This window comes from Diuraphis noxia, unplaced genomic scaffold (assembly GCF_037042655.1).
Source record: "Diuraphis noxia isolate RWA-SAM2 unplaced genomic scaffold, SU_Dnox_SAM2 contig0002, whole genome shotgun sequence".
Classification (NCBI taxonomy): Eukaryota; Metazoa; Arthropoda; class Insecta; order Hemiptera; family Aphididae; genus Diuraphis; species Diuraphis noxia.
The window spans coordinates 45,316,750-45,332,274 of NW_028301712.1; the positions used below are offsets into that span (position 1 = coordinate 45,316,750).

Consider the following 15,525-nt stretch of genomic DNA (forward strand, 5'->3'; position numbering starts at 1 on the left):
ATGCGGTGTAATAATTATTGCCTATGATGTTGAATAAATATTGAAAATTAATTTATGAGTAATTAAACTCACGATTGCGGTCGCGCATCTGGTACACGCACAGCCCTCTAGTACGTAACAAAACAGTTACTTTCAATACGATACTTTCAGCACAGTAGGTACGTGTAGAGATATCCTTCGTACTGCATAATAATTATATTTTTGATTTACGTAAAATCAGGTTATAGTAATAGTATAATGTTGACATCTACACATTGTAAGTATTATATATTATACACATGTTATATTTACGCTTGTTTTTCGTGTGATTGGCCAAACTAATCACATAAATATTTCCAACTGTACATTAAAAATATATTGTATATTATTATTATTAGTTATTACTATTATATATAGCGCTTAAAATCGCATGATATTAATAAATGGTACCATAACAATATGTCACCAACTCATCTGGGCATAACACTAAGTTTATCGATTTACATAGTAATTGTAGGTACCATATCGATGAGTATAGAAGGTATAGTATAAAAACTAACAGACGAGTAATAATTCAAAAATATTTTTGCCATCAATATCGTAGCATTGTTTTAATTCAAATTTATCAAATATATGGTTAACATTTTCAATTTACACAAATACTTATTATAATATTATAAGATTTAATTGATTAGTAAATATAATAATATTATAGTTACAATAATAATATTAATTACAATTTATAAATCAGAGATCAATGCAAATGATAAGCAGACAGAAAGTGAAACCCTGATAAATGTGGAAACTTATTTGATTACGCAGATTAACACTTGATAGGCAGATTATACACAAATAACAATAATAATAAAAAATATTAAATCTTACATAATACAAAATGCAAATTATAAACTAATAATAAATACCGTTTCAATTGGCATTTCTTGACATACTTAGAAAATTTTATTTTGGTATAACTTTGATATTATTATTATAACAGTGGCATTTACTTCAGTTGAAACTATAAAAATTCAAATTTGATGAAGTTCTATTTAGGTATCGTACATTTAAGTTTACTATTGTGCTTGTTGCGAATGACTTTTACAGCTTGAAAATAAAATATTATTATTATTTCTGAAATTTTGTTTCCGCTGAATTTTACTTTTTTAATAAACTATTTATATATTTAAGGTTTAAAGTTATCCAATGGATAGTGTTTTACTGTTTTAAGATTTTACTTTTTTGATTTTAGAATCTTAGTAGTTTAAGTTTTTAATTTTATATTGCAGAACAGCATTTTGTATTTTCTTTACATGTAAATCGACTTTCGAACGAATAAATTAATAAACAACTTATAACTAGTTATAAGTATAGTAAGTATAAATAAATAATAATTATTTAAAGATTATATTATGAGCACAGATGTAAAGTATCACTCAATGGTAGGGTATCTACTGCCAAAAATATTGATCCACTACTCTACACATCTACTCAAACTTCGAGTACTTTAAAATAATTAACTACTCTTTTGTAATTTAATTTGTATGAAAACCTAGAAAATAATTCTGATTCTTAATATTAAATTGAAATATATTATATCGTCATTCAAAACTGTAAACTACTTAAAAATAATGACAGGATACATATTTTAAAAATGTTGCTTCATCAATAATTGTGTTTTAAAAAAAAGTAATACACTTTTAGTAATTATAAGTAAATTCACTGAAATTGATCACTTTCAACCTTATATATTATGATATATTTATATATATATATATATATCTTATTTATTGTAAAAGCGGAATTCAGAAAAAACAAAATCATATAGGAATCATATATAATATTGTACTTATCACTGACGATATTTAAAGTTTAAATATCATCAGTGATAAGTACAACAGTAAATTAAGCTTCAATTTGTATGTAAATTCCATTTTATTAATACCTACTTCTAATTATACTAATAAATTGAAAATTATTATGTCTTAATTTAACTTACCTTTTCTAAAAATACTTTTGTTTTATTCCTTTAAGTGTTGTCAAACGAATCATTGGTTTTAGTACGTTACTATAATATTATTATTATTGATTAGAATATAGTTATGCATCTCTATTGCCTATACAATACGCCGTAAAACATAAATAATATTATGAAAAAAAAAACTATTCACAGTATTAATTAAAGACTAGACTTATTTGACCAATTCACTGGATTGATTAAAAATCACTTTAAAGTGATATGTCCCATTAGTTATTGAAAAATATGATGTTTTATTGTGCCTCCTTATCGTTATGAGTTCAAAAATATGAAATGACGCCGATGCTAACTATAACTATTTATTGTTAATAATGAGTTTTTCAATAATTTACAAGTTTTATGTTAATTAATTAATATAAATGTTATTAAATAATTTTTTTCATTATTACTCTAAGCATCCTAATATTGTCTAGAAATAATAAACTTCCATAAAATATAATAAATGCTCACAAATAATATAGTTAAATCAGGTAATAAAATATATAAATATTATACAGGCCCTTATTCGACCCTATTTGGTTCCGAAATTCGGAAGTGTTGGTGCTAGGGAAATGCACCTAAATAACGTTCTAACTTATATGTTAAAAAAATAAAAGATACTCGTATTAATATCACTCTAAAATTATCATTTTATCAGATTTCATTTGATATATCAGATACTAAATCAATAAATAACAAATAGTAATACGGTCTTGATAACTCTAATCATAAAGGAAATATAAATAAATTTGACTTGCACGTATTTATCACATTATATATTTTAAATGAAACATAAAAACACACCAAGAGACAATCGAAGTTTTTGAAGCTTAAGTTATCAAGACTCGGCTGCATAATAGATATATAATAAAATATACTATAGTTTTATATAATATGTAGGTTTGTAAATTTAAAATAAAGTTACTCAACGATTACTGATGCCGATGTCGGTTTATTGATGTATTATTACCCCATGATAGGACAACCTTATCCTAAATCCATGAATACGATTATAAAAATCTAGTACCTATATCATAAATCATAATATATTATACGTTTCGATATTACAGCGGTATCGCATAATATTAATGCGAAGAAAAGCAATATATTTAGTATATAAGTATTACTTATATATTATTATTGCGACTCGTCGAATAAAGTAGTTGAAATCTGTCAAGCAAACCAGTTTACGTATTAAACTCTATGAACCAATATTTTAATAAATAATAATACACGAAAAAAAACTGTGTACATGTTATGTTATGCAGATAAATATTATATCGTTATGTGATTTCCGTCACGTTATAATAGTCTCCTCGGGTGTACGGTAGCAGTAAAATGGCGTCGTACACGTTTAAAATAGTGTTCATGCACTTACGTTTCAGCGCACTTTCTTTCAAAATAATTATACATTTCGTACAAATAGGCACATTATTATTCTAACTTATTAACGATTTATAGTATATTATTACGTACGCAACTGTTTGTGGGTAATAACTAATAATATTGTAATAAATTATAAATTATTCTGATTATTCTCAACAGCATAAAATACATATTTTATACACAACTCCTATAATATATTATTATAAGTAAACAGTGTCCGTAATGATAATTATATTGTCTTCGATTCGACCGAATTTTTGACGAGTTGAACTTGTTTAACCTAGATATTATTTTACTATAAATGTATAAATGTATAGAATAAAAAATATTATCGACGTTAAAATTCAACTTCACTTGAATTGTAAACCATTTACACAACGGTTTTACGGTTTTATAGATACCTATACTAGCTTCATATATGTATATTATTAAACATGTTTTGATATATAAAGTAATTATTTCAATAAATATTAACTTTTTAAGTTTAAAAAAATATGTTGGCATACTATATTAGCATTATATTACTAAGCTATTTTATTATTTTACTAAGTATAATATAATATCTATAATCTATATAGTCAGTACAAAATTTAAAATATATTTTAGCTGTGTGTCCGATTAAGTATAGAATAAAATCTGTACTTTGTAGGTGACTAAAAAAAATGCTTCGCACAGTATTAATGATATACATATGACTTTTTTAAACTGACCATCGGAATACTTTGAGTGTCGAACAGAAACATTCTTATATCAAATACCTTTTTTCGCAGTTTTATTTATTTTATCTTATATAATTAAATATACTAAAAACTACGATGAAGTTATAATTTGGCAGTCGGACTTAGTTTCAATATATATATGACTATTGCAGAAAGTTTGCCGTTTTGGCTTAAGTTTACTTTACCACACCTCCGGGAAAAAAAATTGTTGAAACTTACGTACTTCACCGAGTTAAGATCGATGGTGCAATTAGAAATTGTCACACAGACTTCGTTTCGAAGTAGTAGTCAAACATTTTATGTTTATAACAGTAATTACGCCTAGTCGGTAAAGATAAATCGTAATCATAAACGATGTTAACAGAATCGATAGAGTTTCATTTACAGACACATCATCCATCTTGTACTTCGATTGTGTACTAAACATTACCTTATGTGATAATCTAACATTCTGACACGTAACGTTGCCAGTTAAGTATGATTAGTAATCGTTCTCTACGCGTCTGTCGTCTATGATCGCAAAATTCTAGGTCCTTGGGAATCACCATCGACCTAACCGAATTTCATCATCGCATCCGAAAAATATTTTAAATACAAGAAACGAATATAGGCATGTGGACAGAACCACGAGTATCATTATATTTTGTAACGATAAAATGAAATGAAAATACCCAATAAAAATATAATGTTATGAATTTGATTGTTTTATATACATAATTTATCTGCCTCCAACGATTCTAATAGGTGATATGTTGACACACGTGACGATACACCTGCTGCTATACAACCAATAACAGTAATAATAGTAGGTAATTTAAATTAATATGAAAACTGAAAATAATCAGTACGCAGAACAACAAAAACCCGACATATCGGTTGACGATAATGCCCAAGGTCTGATCAAGAAAAAATTGCTATGAATCAGAATAATTTTAACGATTTTTTATCACTGTTAATATTAATCTGTTATTATCGAGTAGTAGTATTTGAGCTCAAAAGATAAATTATCAATTTATTTTTTCAAATTTTGTAAAAATTCAAATTTAAAATGATTATCAAAAGCTATTGAGAATTTACGCTCAATTTTCTTTTTAATTTCCAATGACAAGCAACTTACGAGAAACCTTGTATTATATTTTCAAGTTTTTTGACAAAGTAAAATTTTTTGTATCGGCATTAATTAAAAAATTACAAATAATAATTGAAAATTGCATATGTTTATAAATAGTGTAACACATCTCAAAATATTTTTAAAATTGTATGGTGTAAATACTAACATTCAGCGAAAATTGCACGTTTTTACATTAATTTTTTTAAGAACTACATACATCAAACATTAAAATCGATATGGTCAAAACCCGATTTTGGGTAAAAATCTAGGGTTTTCCTTAATTTTTTCGTTTTTCTCAGCCCTTTTTAAATTTACTAGGGATTTCTTACCTTCAACTTCATTTTTCTTTCGGATAAATGCTGTTGGAGAAAATTGAAATATTTTTACTGTGCCAAAAGTATACAAAAATCACACACACATCATTGTAAAATCAATAAGTATAAGTACACTCATCGTTTCACTCAGAATATTAAGTAAAATCTTACTTTTTATTATAAACAAATTTATTCACTACTTTAAATAGATTTTTTTTATATTCGCAAGACTTTGTTATAATTTTAGAAAACTAAATGACACAATTTAAGTTTAAAACACAATAATAGCCGTACATTCAAATTAAAAATGGTTTATTATTTATTTATCTCAATATTTTTTTTATTATTATATTTTCTATGTTCATTTCATAAGTTTCCAAAAATTTTCAACACAATATATTTAACGAAAAGTTCACTCTATGATCCTTACCTATAGTCATTTCTCATAATACAAGTTATACCCTTATTTCATATTCGTAATAATTTGTTGTATTATATCTTGAACATCTTAAAATGTTAAATAGACACTGAATCAGTAACAAAATAATGAAGACCTGTCGGTTATGGCTAAAAATGTGTATTCTTTTAATACTTGTATACCTATATTATTATTCTATTGATGACTATTAAACCAAAACAGCAACAAGTAGTTATCTCCGAGAAAAATACAAATGAAAAGCTGGCCAAAGTTCTATTAGAGATCGATTTTCTGCATAAAAATAAAGCTGAACTAAAACATAAAGTTCTCGTCTTAACTCAAAGGTAGATCGTATTATTAAACTTATTAAATTTCTTCTATGCGTGATTATCATATATTAATTTTTTTTTTTTGTGCATAATTATTTTATATTTTCAGACTAAGAATCGCCGAGAATAGTGTAAGTATAAATGTATAGTATCATGTTCTCAAAGATTTTCACATAACGGAGATATATTATACCTATTAATTTTTTTTTCGTGTTACGCGTACCTACATAAAATTAAAATTCTAAAAATATGTTGCTCTCATATTGTAAAGTATTTCCTCTAAAACATAAATTTAAGTATGAACTAACTTAAAACTAAGTATCCAATATAAATCAATTTAAGATTAATATCGTTTACCGTATTATGTGTAATTCTGATAATAAAGAATAATAAGTAATAATACTTCGTCGAAAAATAATCGTTTTTTAAATTATGGCATAGCAAAATTAATATTCGATATTTGCCGACACCGGAAAAAATCACCAACAACATCATCATAATGTCACGAATTCACAAATCTGGATATTAACGAATTAGAAAGTTAAAGTTAAGTTACTTTAAATAAAGTTCCTGAATTTTAAATCTAAATTTTAACTCAATGAGTATAATTTCTTCCATGATATGCAATAACTTATGGTTTAATTGAATTTATTATGACGTTAGATTATTTTTTCCTAACATGAACCCCATTCACTTAAAATATTTAAATATTATGTGAAAATACCAAATATTAACAGTTCATTTAATTTTTGTTAGTTACGAAAAAAAAAAGGTAAATACTGAGAAATTCTTCATTCTTGACCCCTCAATGTACCAATTAGAAATTATTCACCAGATACGACGCTCAGAGTTGAGGACTAAAACATTTTACCATTCCTAAAGGTGATGAGCAGCAGACATGCCATATAAAAAACACATTATTATGTAAAACTAATACATAAAACACTAGACAAGGTTTAGTTATATTATAACTTACTATACCTAATAAGAATACCGAAACAATAATAAACAGAGGATATTTTTTATTTTTTTGCTTGAGTATTTCATAATTTTTGTTTGTATTTTTTTACTCTTTTGAAAATTACTGTGAATTTTCACTTCCCAATCCCCTGTAGAGTATCAACTAGATTAAATTTTCTTCTATAAAAGATGCTAAAGTACACAATTTAAAATTTTTACTATCCCAAAACGTGATGAAAGATACAAATAAAAAAAGTACACATACACACATCATTGAAAAGTCAATAAACTCGTCGCTCTGCTAAGAATTTAAAATGATTAAATACCATGCATAAATGAAATCATAATAAATATGTATATTATGTTTAATGCACATGGCTTACAGCACTTAAACCAAAAAAAAATTGGGAAAGGCCCGTCCGAGAAGTATGAAGTACTGCGTCGCCGTATTTATTTCAATACAACGGAATTTTGGTATTACGTCAATTATGAACTATGACTGTTGACTAATACCGATAAAACCATATATCCGATCACAATTCAAATTTCAAAAAATTTCAACAAACGCTATTTTTCGTTATTGAATGACATAGCTAAATTAGAATCCGTCGATGGGCATACACGGTGGAGACGTAAAGAATACGTCTATTTGAGGACTCTAGTCCAAAAGAGACTAAGATTTTTACAAAACCCAGAAGACTGTTCTGTAGCGAAAAAACTCTTTTGCAACTTAAACTTGGTAAATATAAATGAATACAAATTTAAATTTAAAATATTATACTTGTACAAATTTATTAGTTTATGAATTTTTCTGTATTATTATACGCGAAAGCGTGCAGTGTTGTATATTTTAATGCAGTGGTGGATATTAGATATTTTCTGGAGAGGGTAGCGCTTTATTTAGCATAAATAGCTCAACTAATGGGCCATGTGGAGTGCAAGGCCCTCTGCCCCACCTTAAATTCGCCACTGTTCAAGTGTTTGCTCAAAGGACCGACGTTCGTGTGGATATGGTTGTCGCCTAAACCATCTCGTCAACTGCTTGGTCGTTGCTTATAGTACCAAAAGGACATTGATCCTCGACAATCCCTACAATTATTGGGGGTTTACAAGCAGTGTCATCATTGGACAACAACGAAACGGTTGTGCCTTGGCCAGGTAATATTATCTTTATGTTTTGACGACGATGAGTTTTACTGATTACATTATTAAAGAAGTATAAAGAAAATGTTTGAGTAAATAATTTAAATTGTATACGAAGTGCAGGTTTACACGTAGAATTTCTATCACCAGTTATTTTATATTTAAATGTATCCATATTACAATAGTGATTATTTAAATAGTTAGGTTAGTTTGAAAATGATAAAAACTAAAAATAAGCACTTGGGATATTTTATTTTACAAATACAACAGCGTTTATCTATTCAAACGATCGTATCTGTAATAGTAATCTATTTAAATACAGTAGACGCCGCTTATAAGACTCACTTTGTGCAGGTCCCAAAGTGAGTCTTTTAAGCGGCGTCCACTGTACCTATATGTAACAGATACTGCCGATAGACATTTTTGGATGACTCGAGTACCCCCGTTCTTAATTTTTACCTTTTTTTTAGTCTTGGTGAGTCTTCCAAATTAAACGAAGACTTTATTTGTTTAAAATGTTAAAAATATATTTGAATAAATCTTTTACTCGAAAAATCTGCGAGTTTGACCTTTAGCAAATTAATAGGCTTTGATACGCAACACGTGATATTATCAAATAACGAAAGTGATCAAGTAGTCAATCTCACTCTTCCCATTGCAGTAACCGATGGTCCAGGTCGTATGAATGGCCACTGTCACTGCTGTTCGAAAACGTAATGACTAAACACTCGATCCTTTCTTTCTGCGTTAGTCTGTCTAATGATAACGATAGTATTATAATAGAAATTACATCACGAAATTCATGTTAAGGTGTATTAAAATAATTACACTAAAACTATTTAATATTGTAATTATTTGTCAATTTGTCAATGTAAATACTTCAGAGTGCACATCAGACGAACGACGGACAAAATTTGTTCGTTTCACAATCTTGAAGAATACATGTACTACGACGTTGAACAGTTTTACAAATTACAAAAAATGAACGGAAGAAACATTTTTAAGACAATATATTTAGCTACAGATGATCCAACGTTGTTCAAGGAAGCTTCTAAAAAGCAAGTTAAAGTTGTTTTGTTTTTATTACATAATTATTATAAAAGTGCTGTGTTTTAGGTATCCTGATTACTATATATTTGGTAACCCAGAACTATCGAAAACTGGGTCTGTTATCACTCGCGAGTTGGACAAGTCGATTTTGAATATCAACATCGACTTATATTTTTTATCCCAGTGTGACTATTTAGTTTGCACTTCTTGTCACATGTATGTAAAAGTCAATATTTTATAAAAATTAAAAGAAGTTAAAAAAATCATTAATCTAGTGACATAATCATTAAATTTATAATAATATAGTTTCTGAACTATTATAATACAATTATACTATAAACAATTCGCTTAACTATATCTATTTATGTGTATGAGAAACCTAAATCAATTAAAATTTTTAATTAGTATCCAATAGATAAAACATTTTAGATTCTGAGCGGAGCGAGGAATATATTGATTTTACTATAATGTGTGTGTGCGTTTTTTTGTGTCTGTCATCACATTTTGGGGCAGTAAAAGTGCTTCGATTTTCGACTTCAGTTCCTCGTTCAATCAGAAAGTGAATATAGTTGGTACTTTGGAGGGTCAAAAGTAAAAAATTACCAATATTTTTTTAAAATAATTGAGATAAACAAACTAAAAATTAAGGAAAAAAACTAGAGTCTAGGACCTAGACAGATAAATCGTCTTCGCTCAGAATCGTTTTTCGTATACAATAATATAATATCATTGGATTCAAATTTAATTCCATCCATTACAGTAATCCACTTGTAACCTACTGTACAGCAGAGCAACATCCACGACTTACCCGCTTTTTTAAATTTACTATAGTATCTAATATTTAAATGTTTATACATTATAATATTGGCTATTATAAGTTTATATTGTACGATAATCAGGTATTTATATATTATATTTCGGTATTATTCTGTTGTTGGATTAATAAATTTAACTTAAATTTATATCACTTACTTCATGAATATATTTTTTCTATATTCCGAGTTATCAATTTTAACATTAAATAAATTGTAAACTAAATATTGATACTGGTAACTATCTGTAAAGTATCGGTGAGATTTAATGAATTGGTGAGACATACAACAAACGAGGTTTTACTGTGTAAACTCTTACTTTGAAATCTAAAACAATTATTATAACTTTGAATTATAATTAATAAAATATTATTCGTAGATTAAAATAAAATAGATTAAACATATTTATGTTAAAGATTATATTTTCATACTGAATGAAAAACTTTGCATTTCAAATAGCTATTTTTCCTCACAAGTGTGCCGATTGGCTTATGAAATAATTAATGGTATTCAAAATACAGAATAGATGCATCAACTCAGTTCACTTCGCTAGATGACATATATCATTTTAGCGACCGAACTCGTAGACTGTATGTTGCTATATCACCACATAAATCAAACAGACCGCAAGAGATGGATCTGCAAGTGGGCGACGAGATCGAAGTCATTGGAAATAAGCATAATGGATATTCGATGGGAACACATTTGAGAACAAACAAAACTCTTCTGTATCCTACTTTTAAGGTATCTATTACTAATAGCTGATTGCATCATTTTATCTATTTTATTATTATGTATTTTATACTGTTTTAATTATAAATATTGTTCTAGGTAATCCAAAAAATCTAAGTAATGTATTTTGCCAGTTATCCTGATATTAAATTAGGCTCTGAAGAATTGGAAGATTAATTATTGCGCAATACCTTAACATTACTAATATATTATATTATAGCATTTATAACTTATGAACATTCTGATAACGTTTTAAGAAATAAAAAAAATAGATATAGGTAATAAAATTGTTCTGTGTATAATACGTTTACAAGTAAGGTCCAAAAATAAGAAAGATACTTTTTTTCAAGGGAAATTTAAACCTTATTCATATAAACAAAATATTGTACACATTGTTATAAATATGTAAAAATGTATACAGTCGTAAGTCATTATATATAGATATTATTAGAGCAAATGTATACATTAACCGAAGAGCTGTAGTTATAGTACTAAGCCATATCGGCTAGTAAACCTTCATCGGCTTAATCATAAGAGCTGATTTTATTTGCATAACAGTCAATACGCTTAACACTTTTATTAGTCAGTCTGAATCTCTGAATGATTCTACGATGTAATTTTTACGATATTTCAATTCTTATGCAAATTATGATATGAAAATGTAAATAATTACAATTCAAAATTTTTTAGGTATATCTCGTGTTAATATCAAAAATAAAAACATAACATTTGATATTAGAATTTAAACAATTTCTTCAATATCTCGGAAGTTTGTAATTTATTTTGTAGCTAAAAAAATGTTAAAATTTTCAAGTTTTATAGATAAAGATTAAACATTTAATACACGAGGTTCCTAGGTTCCTCGTAAGTAGTTTATATTGCAACCAAAAAATCTAAAAAACACACAGTTTTTTAAAATATTTTTATAACTTTAGTATGATCATAATAATTTCTAGAAGGTCTGTAAGGTCAGAGAGGGTAGTTAGTAGTGTTGGCCAACGATATAATTTTCAATATCGATATCGTATTCCCCCCCCCCCCCCGATATCGTATTGCGATATCGGAAAAATACCGATATCGATATCGAAGCATATTAAAAATTTAAAACATTAAAAGTATAGAATGCATATTATATTATGAGTGTATTGAAAGTATATTAAAAGTATAGAATACATTTTGTTTTAATATTATATTATGAGTGTAAACTAATTATTAATTAACAATTATATATTATTTTGTATAAACTGAAAAGTATCCAATGTATTTAATCAAAAAATTTCTTTTTTCTTTTTATTTGTATAAATAATAAAATTAATAACGAACGTAATAACTACGAAAATAATTACGACGTCTCGCCGCGAGTTAACAACCGATACTGAATTTAGATTAAATTGTTTGGTGTGGTGGTTATTTCTTTGGAACATATTAATATCGCCTCGTATCATAATCTAGTAGATTAAATCTACGTTTTTATCTTTATTATATCTGTCAGATATAATAATTTATTATATCTGACATATATTTTTTTTAAATTTAATTTTATACTGTTTACTCAGTTTAGTGTTTAATCATCCGTAAAACCGCAAAATTCCGAGCCCCGATTAATCACACCGATATTGCGATATTTTCGAAAATTATTTTTAGATATCGATATCGAAATTATTGAAAAAATACCCACGATATCGATATCGTATCGAATTATCGATATCGTTGGCCAACACTAGTAGTTAGTATTAGTGGTGGTATTGGAATCAAATCTTAATTTAAGTAGCACTTTATGGGATTGGACAGGAAAAGTACATTTACAGTATTTTTCATAATAACTGTAAATAACTAACAAGATAACAACGGAAAAACGAAAACATTTATAGAATGCCATTTTTTAACAAAATTGACTTTCTTTTAAAATTAATAACTTAAGAGACTTGAAATGCTTATAATATTTATTTTATATCAGCATTTTCTGAAATTATCTAATTTTCAATATACCTCTATATGTTTTTTTTTCTTCAATTTAATTACAATTTTAAGCTTTTATTAGTAATTCATATAATTGTATGTTGGTCAAAAAGCTTAACATTTATTCATATATCGTCGCCTCAGAACCAATGACCAATCTCAAAAAAATTGAATTAGCGTTGTGTAGATTAAAATAGATTTGTATTTGAAAGAATCGCATGATCATTTATAATTAGATATAAAGATATTTAACCACGTAAAATACTCAATAAATAATAATATCTATATTATGTAAATAAAAAATAGCGATGCATTATACGTATTTCAAGCGGACGAGTCTGACCGTGAAATATTCGTTCCAGCCCGATTATTTTAATTCTAATCTCAATTAATTCTATAATATAGTGTGATTAAATAGAATAATACAAAATATAATAATGCCGTTCGGTAGTAATAAGAGGAGATAGGTACCTAGTACTTAAAGCAAACATTGGTGTTGACAGCTTTTCAAAAATAATCTACATACTTTATTAATTAATTACCTATATTTATTTCGTTTGTAGTAATTTCTGAACAGGTAATTGTGAATAATTAAACACGTTGAACAAACAAGCAAAACAATATTCAACTCAAATATAATTTATTATAATTATAATAATTATGATTATACATTATAATTTTATGCAAATACTAAAATATAATATTTAAAGCATTATAATCTCGTACAGGATAATGATTAGGAACACATTTTGCATCACTTGGTTACCTATGTAATAATAATGTGTGGTTGTACGCGTAACCTAATTTTACAATGGAAACGAATAAATTTATAATACATCATAGTAATATAATAACAATATTACAATTTATTCGGTAACACCAATATCGATCGTTAGGACAATATTTTTATGGGATAAGTTATACACGCATTAAATGGCGTCACAAGTGATAATACTTTCATTATAAAGTATATGAAATAAGAAACCGTATCTATACAGTTTTTATTTAAATAAATATTTCAGTAAGTATCTAGTTCAATATTAGGTTATTTCTTTTTCTACTTTCCGACACATCGTGCTGCAGTGCCTGAGTATCATGGAATGCAACTATTTACAGGATACTTTAGATCTAATTGATATAATTTGAATTATAATATTAAAAATATTTAGAAAAAATGAGAAATAACCACATTATAAAATTAATATATACATAAACTTTTTTTCTCCGTTAAAATTCTTCACTTCGAGTTATTAAAAAACATCATAGCAAAGAAATTTGGGATATAATTCTTTGAAATATTTAAGTACAACAGTAGCTTAAGAAATTTGTTTTGATTTCATGTACTTAGTGAGTAGTTTTACGATTATTATTTTTTATATCAATAAGTATCAATGATCCCGTCAAAGAAGTAACGTTCAGTTTTTTTCTCATTTGAATATCAAATGTATAATAGAATAAGAATTTACCCTTTTTCTGACACTTTTGAAAAGTACTAAGAATTTAATTTAAAGCTCAACCCCCCCCCCCCCCCCCCAAGTACCAATTAAATTCAATGTCCTAGGTACCAGAAAAAAATACTGTAGAAGAAAATCTAAGCAGTTAGTTTAGTTCCATAATTAATGTTTGCGAAAAAGCCCACACGCACACCAATCAATACAACCATTGCTCTACTCACATCTTAAATATTATTTTGTATATGTGCTTTTACGTTAACTGAATTGAAACACATCTATGAAATAATTTGAGATAACTCAATATTACCATAAGTTCTGGAAGCGAATATTTATGTACTCAGCCCTCATATGGGTTTTTTCTTTCATATAACACTTTATTTCAATTATAAAAATGACATTGTTGATAATCTAGAACAAACGCTCGCCATAGCACTTCAACATCTCGATGAGGTACACAAAACCAACATCGAACTGATAAAATATAAGAACGACTTAAGTAAAAAGTGCGTCTTTCCGCAGTTGTCCTTAATTATTATTTTGCCATCGTACTAGACACCACCATTTATAATACTACAAATGCAGAGTTTGAAAGATGTTTATCTTTTTATACTGTGTTTCGTATATAGAAGTAGGTACCTATTAAAATATTGTATAATATACTCGAAATATTTTTAACTGTATTTAGACCGTTTATAAAAAATTTCTGATTTTAAATCACGCAAAAACCTTAAAAATAAATCATCGTGTCAGTATAATATACGCCACGCTATTTACATTTGTACAATTCACTCACAAAATTATATTGTTTTCTTTACGACTCAAATTCTACGACATAATAGTAATAAAAATAATATGAAGATACCTAGCTACTTCAATATTCGTTTAAAACAAATGGCATACAATCATTTGTGTAGGCGTACGAAAAAAATAAAACCTAATAAGTTTTTTGAAAAAATATATCATATGCTTTTTATTTGTATTAAAACGGGATATAATATGGTGAATAAAACTGACCACTGTGTAAAATATCTTTCACTCTTATCTCGCAAGTTTAATAAAATATTATTATTTGAATATTTATTAAGCGTAATGTTTTATATGGTAGTATAATAGTAACTAATAATCGTATATCTTTATGTTTTATG

General features: G+C 26.8%; 1 pseudogene across 1 annotated transcript; it reads left to right on the forward strand.

The window, feature by feature from the left end:
* Window positions 1–6,069: 6,069 nt before the first annotated feature.
* LOC107164814 (alpha-(1,6)-fucosyltransferase-like) lies at window positions 6,070–11,144 on the forward strand (annotated as a pseudogene). Its single transcript, XR_016190085.1, has 8 exons — window positions 6,070–6,285; window positions 6,380–6,401; window positions 7,616–7,969; window positions 8,222–8,388; window positions 9,221–9,431; window positions 9,490–9,639; window positions 10,757–10,979; window positions 11,067–11,144. The product of XR_016190085.1 is annotated as an alpha-(1,6)-fucosyltransferase-like (transcript).
* The last annotated feature ends 4,381 nt before the right edge of the window (window positions 11,145–15,525 follow it).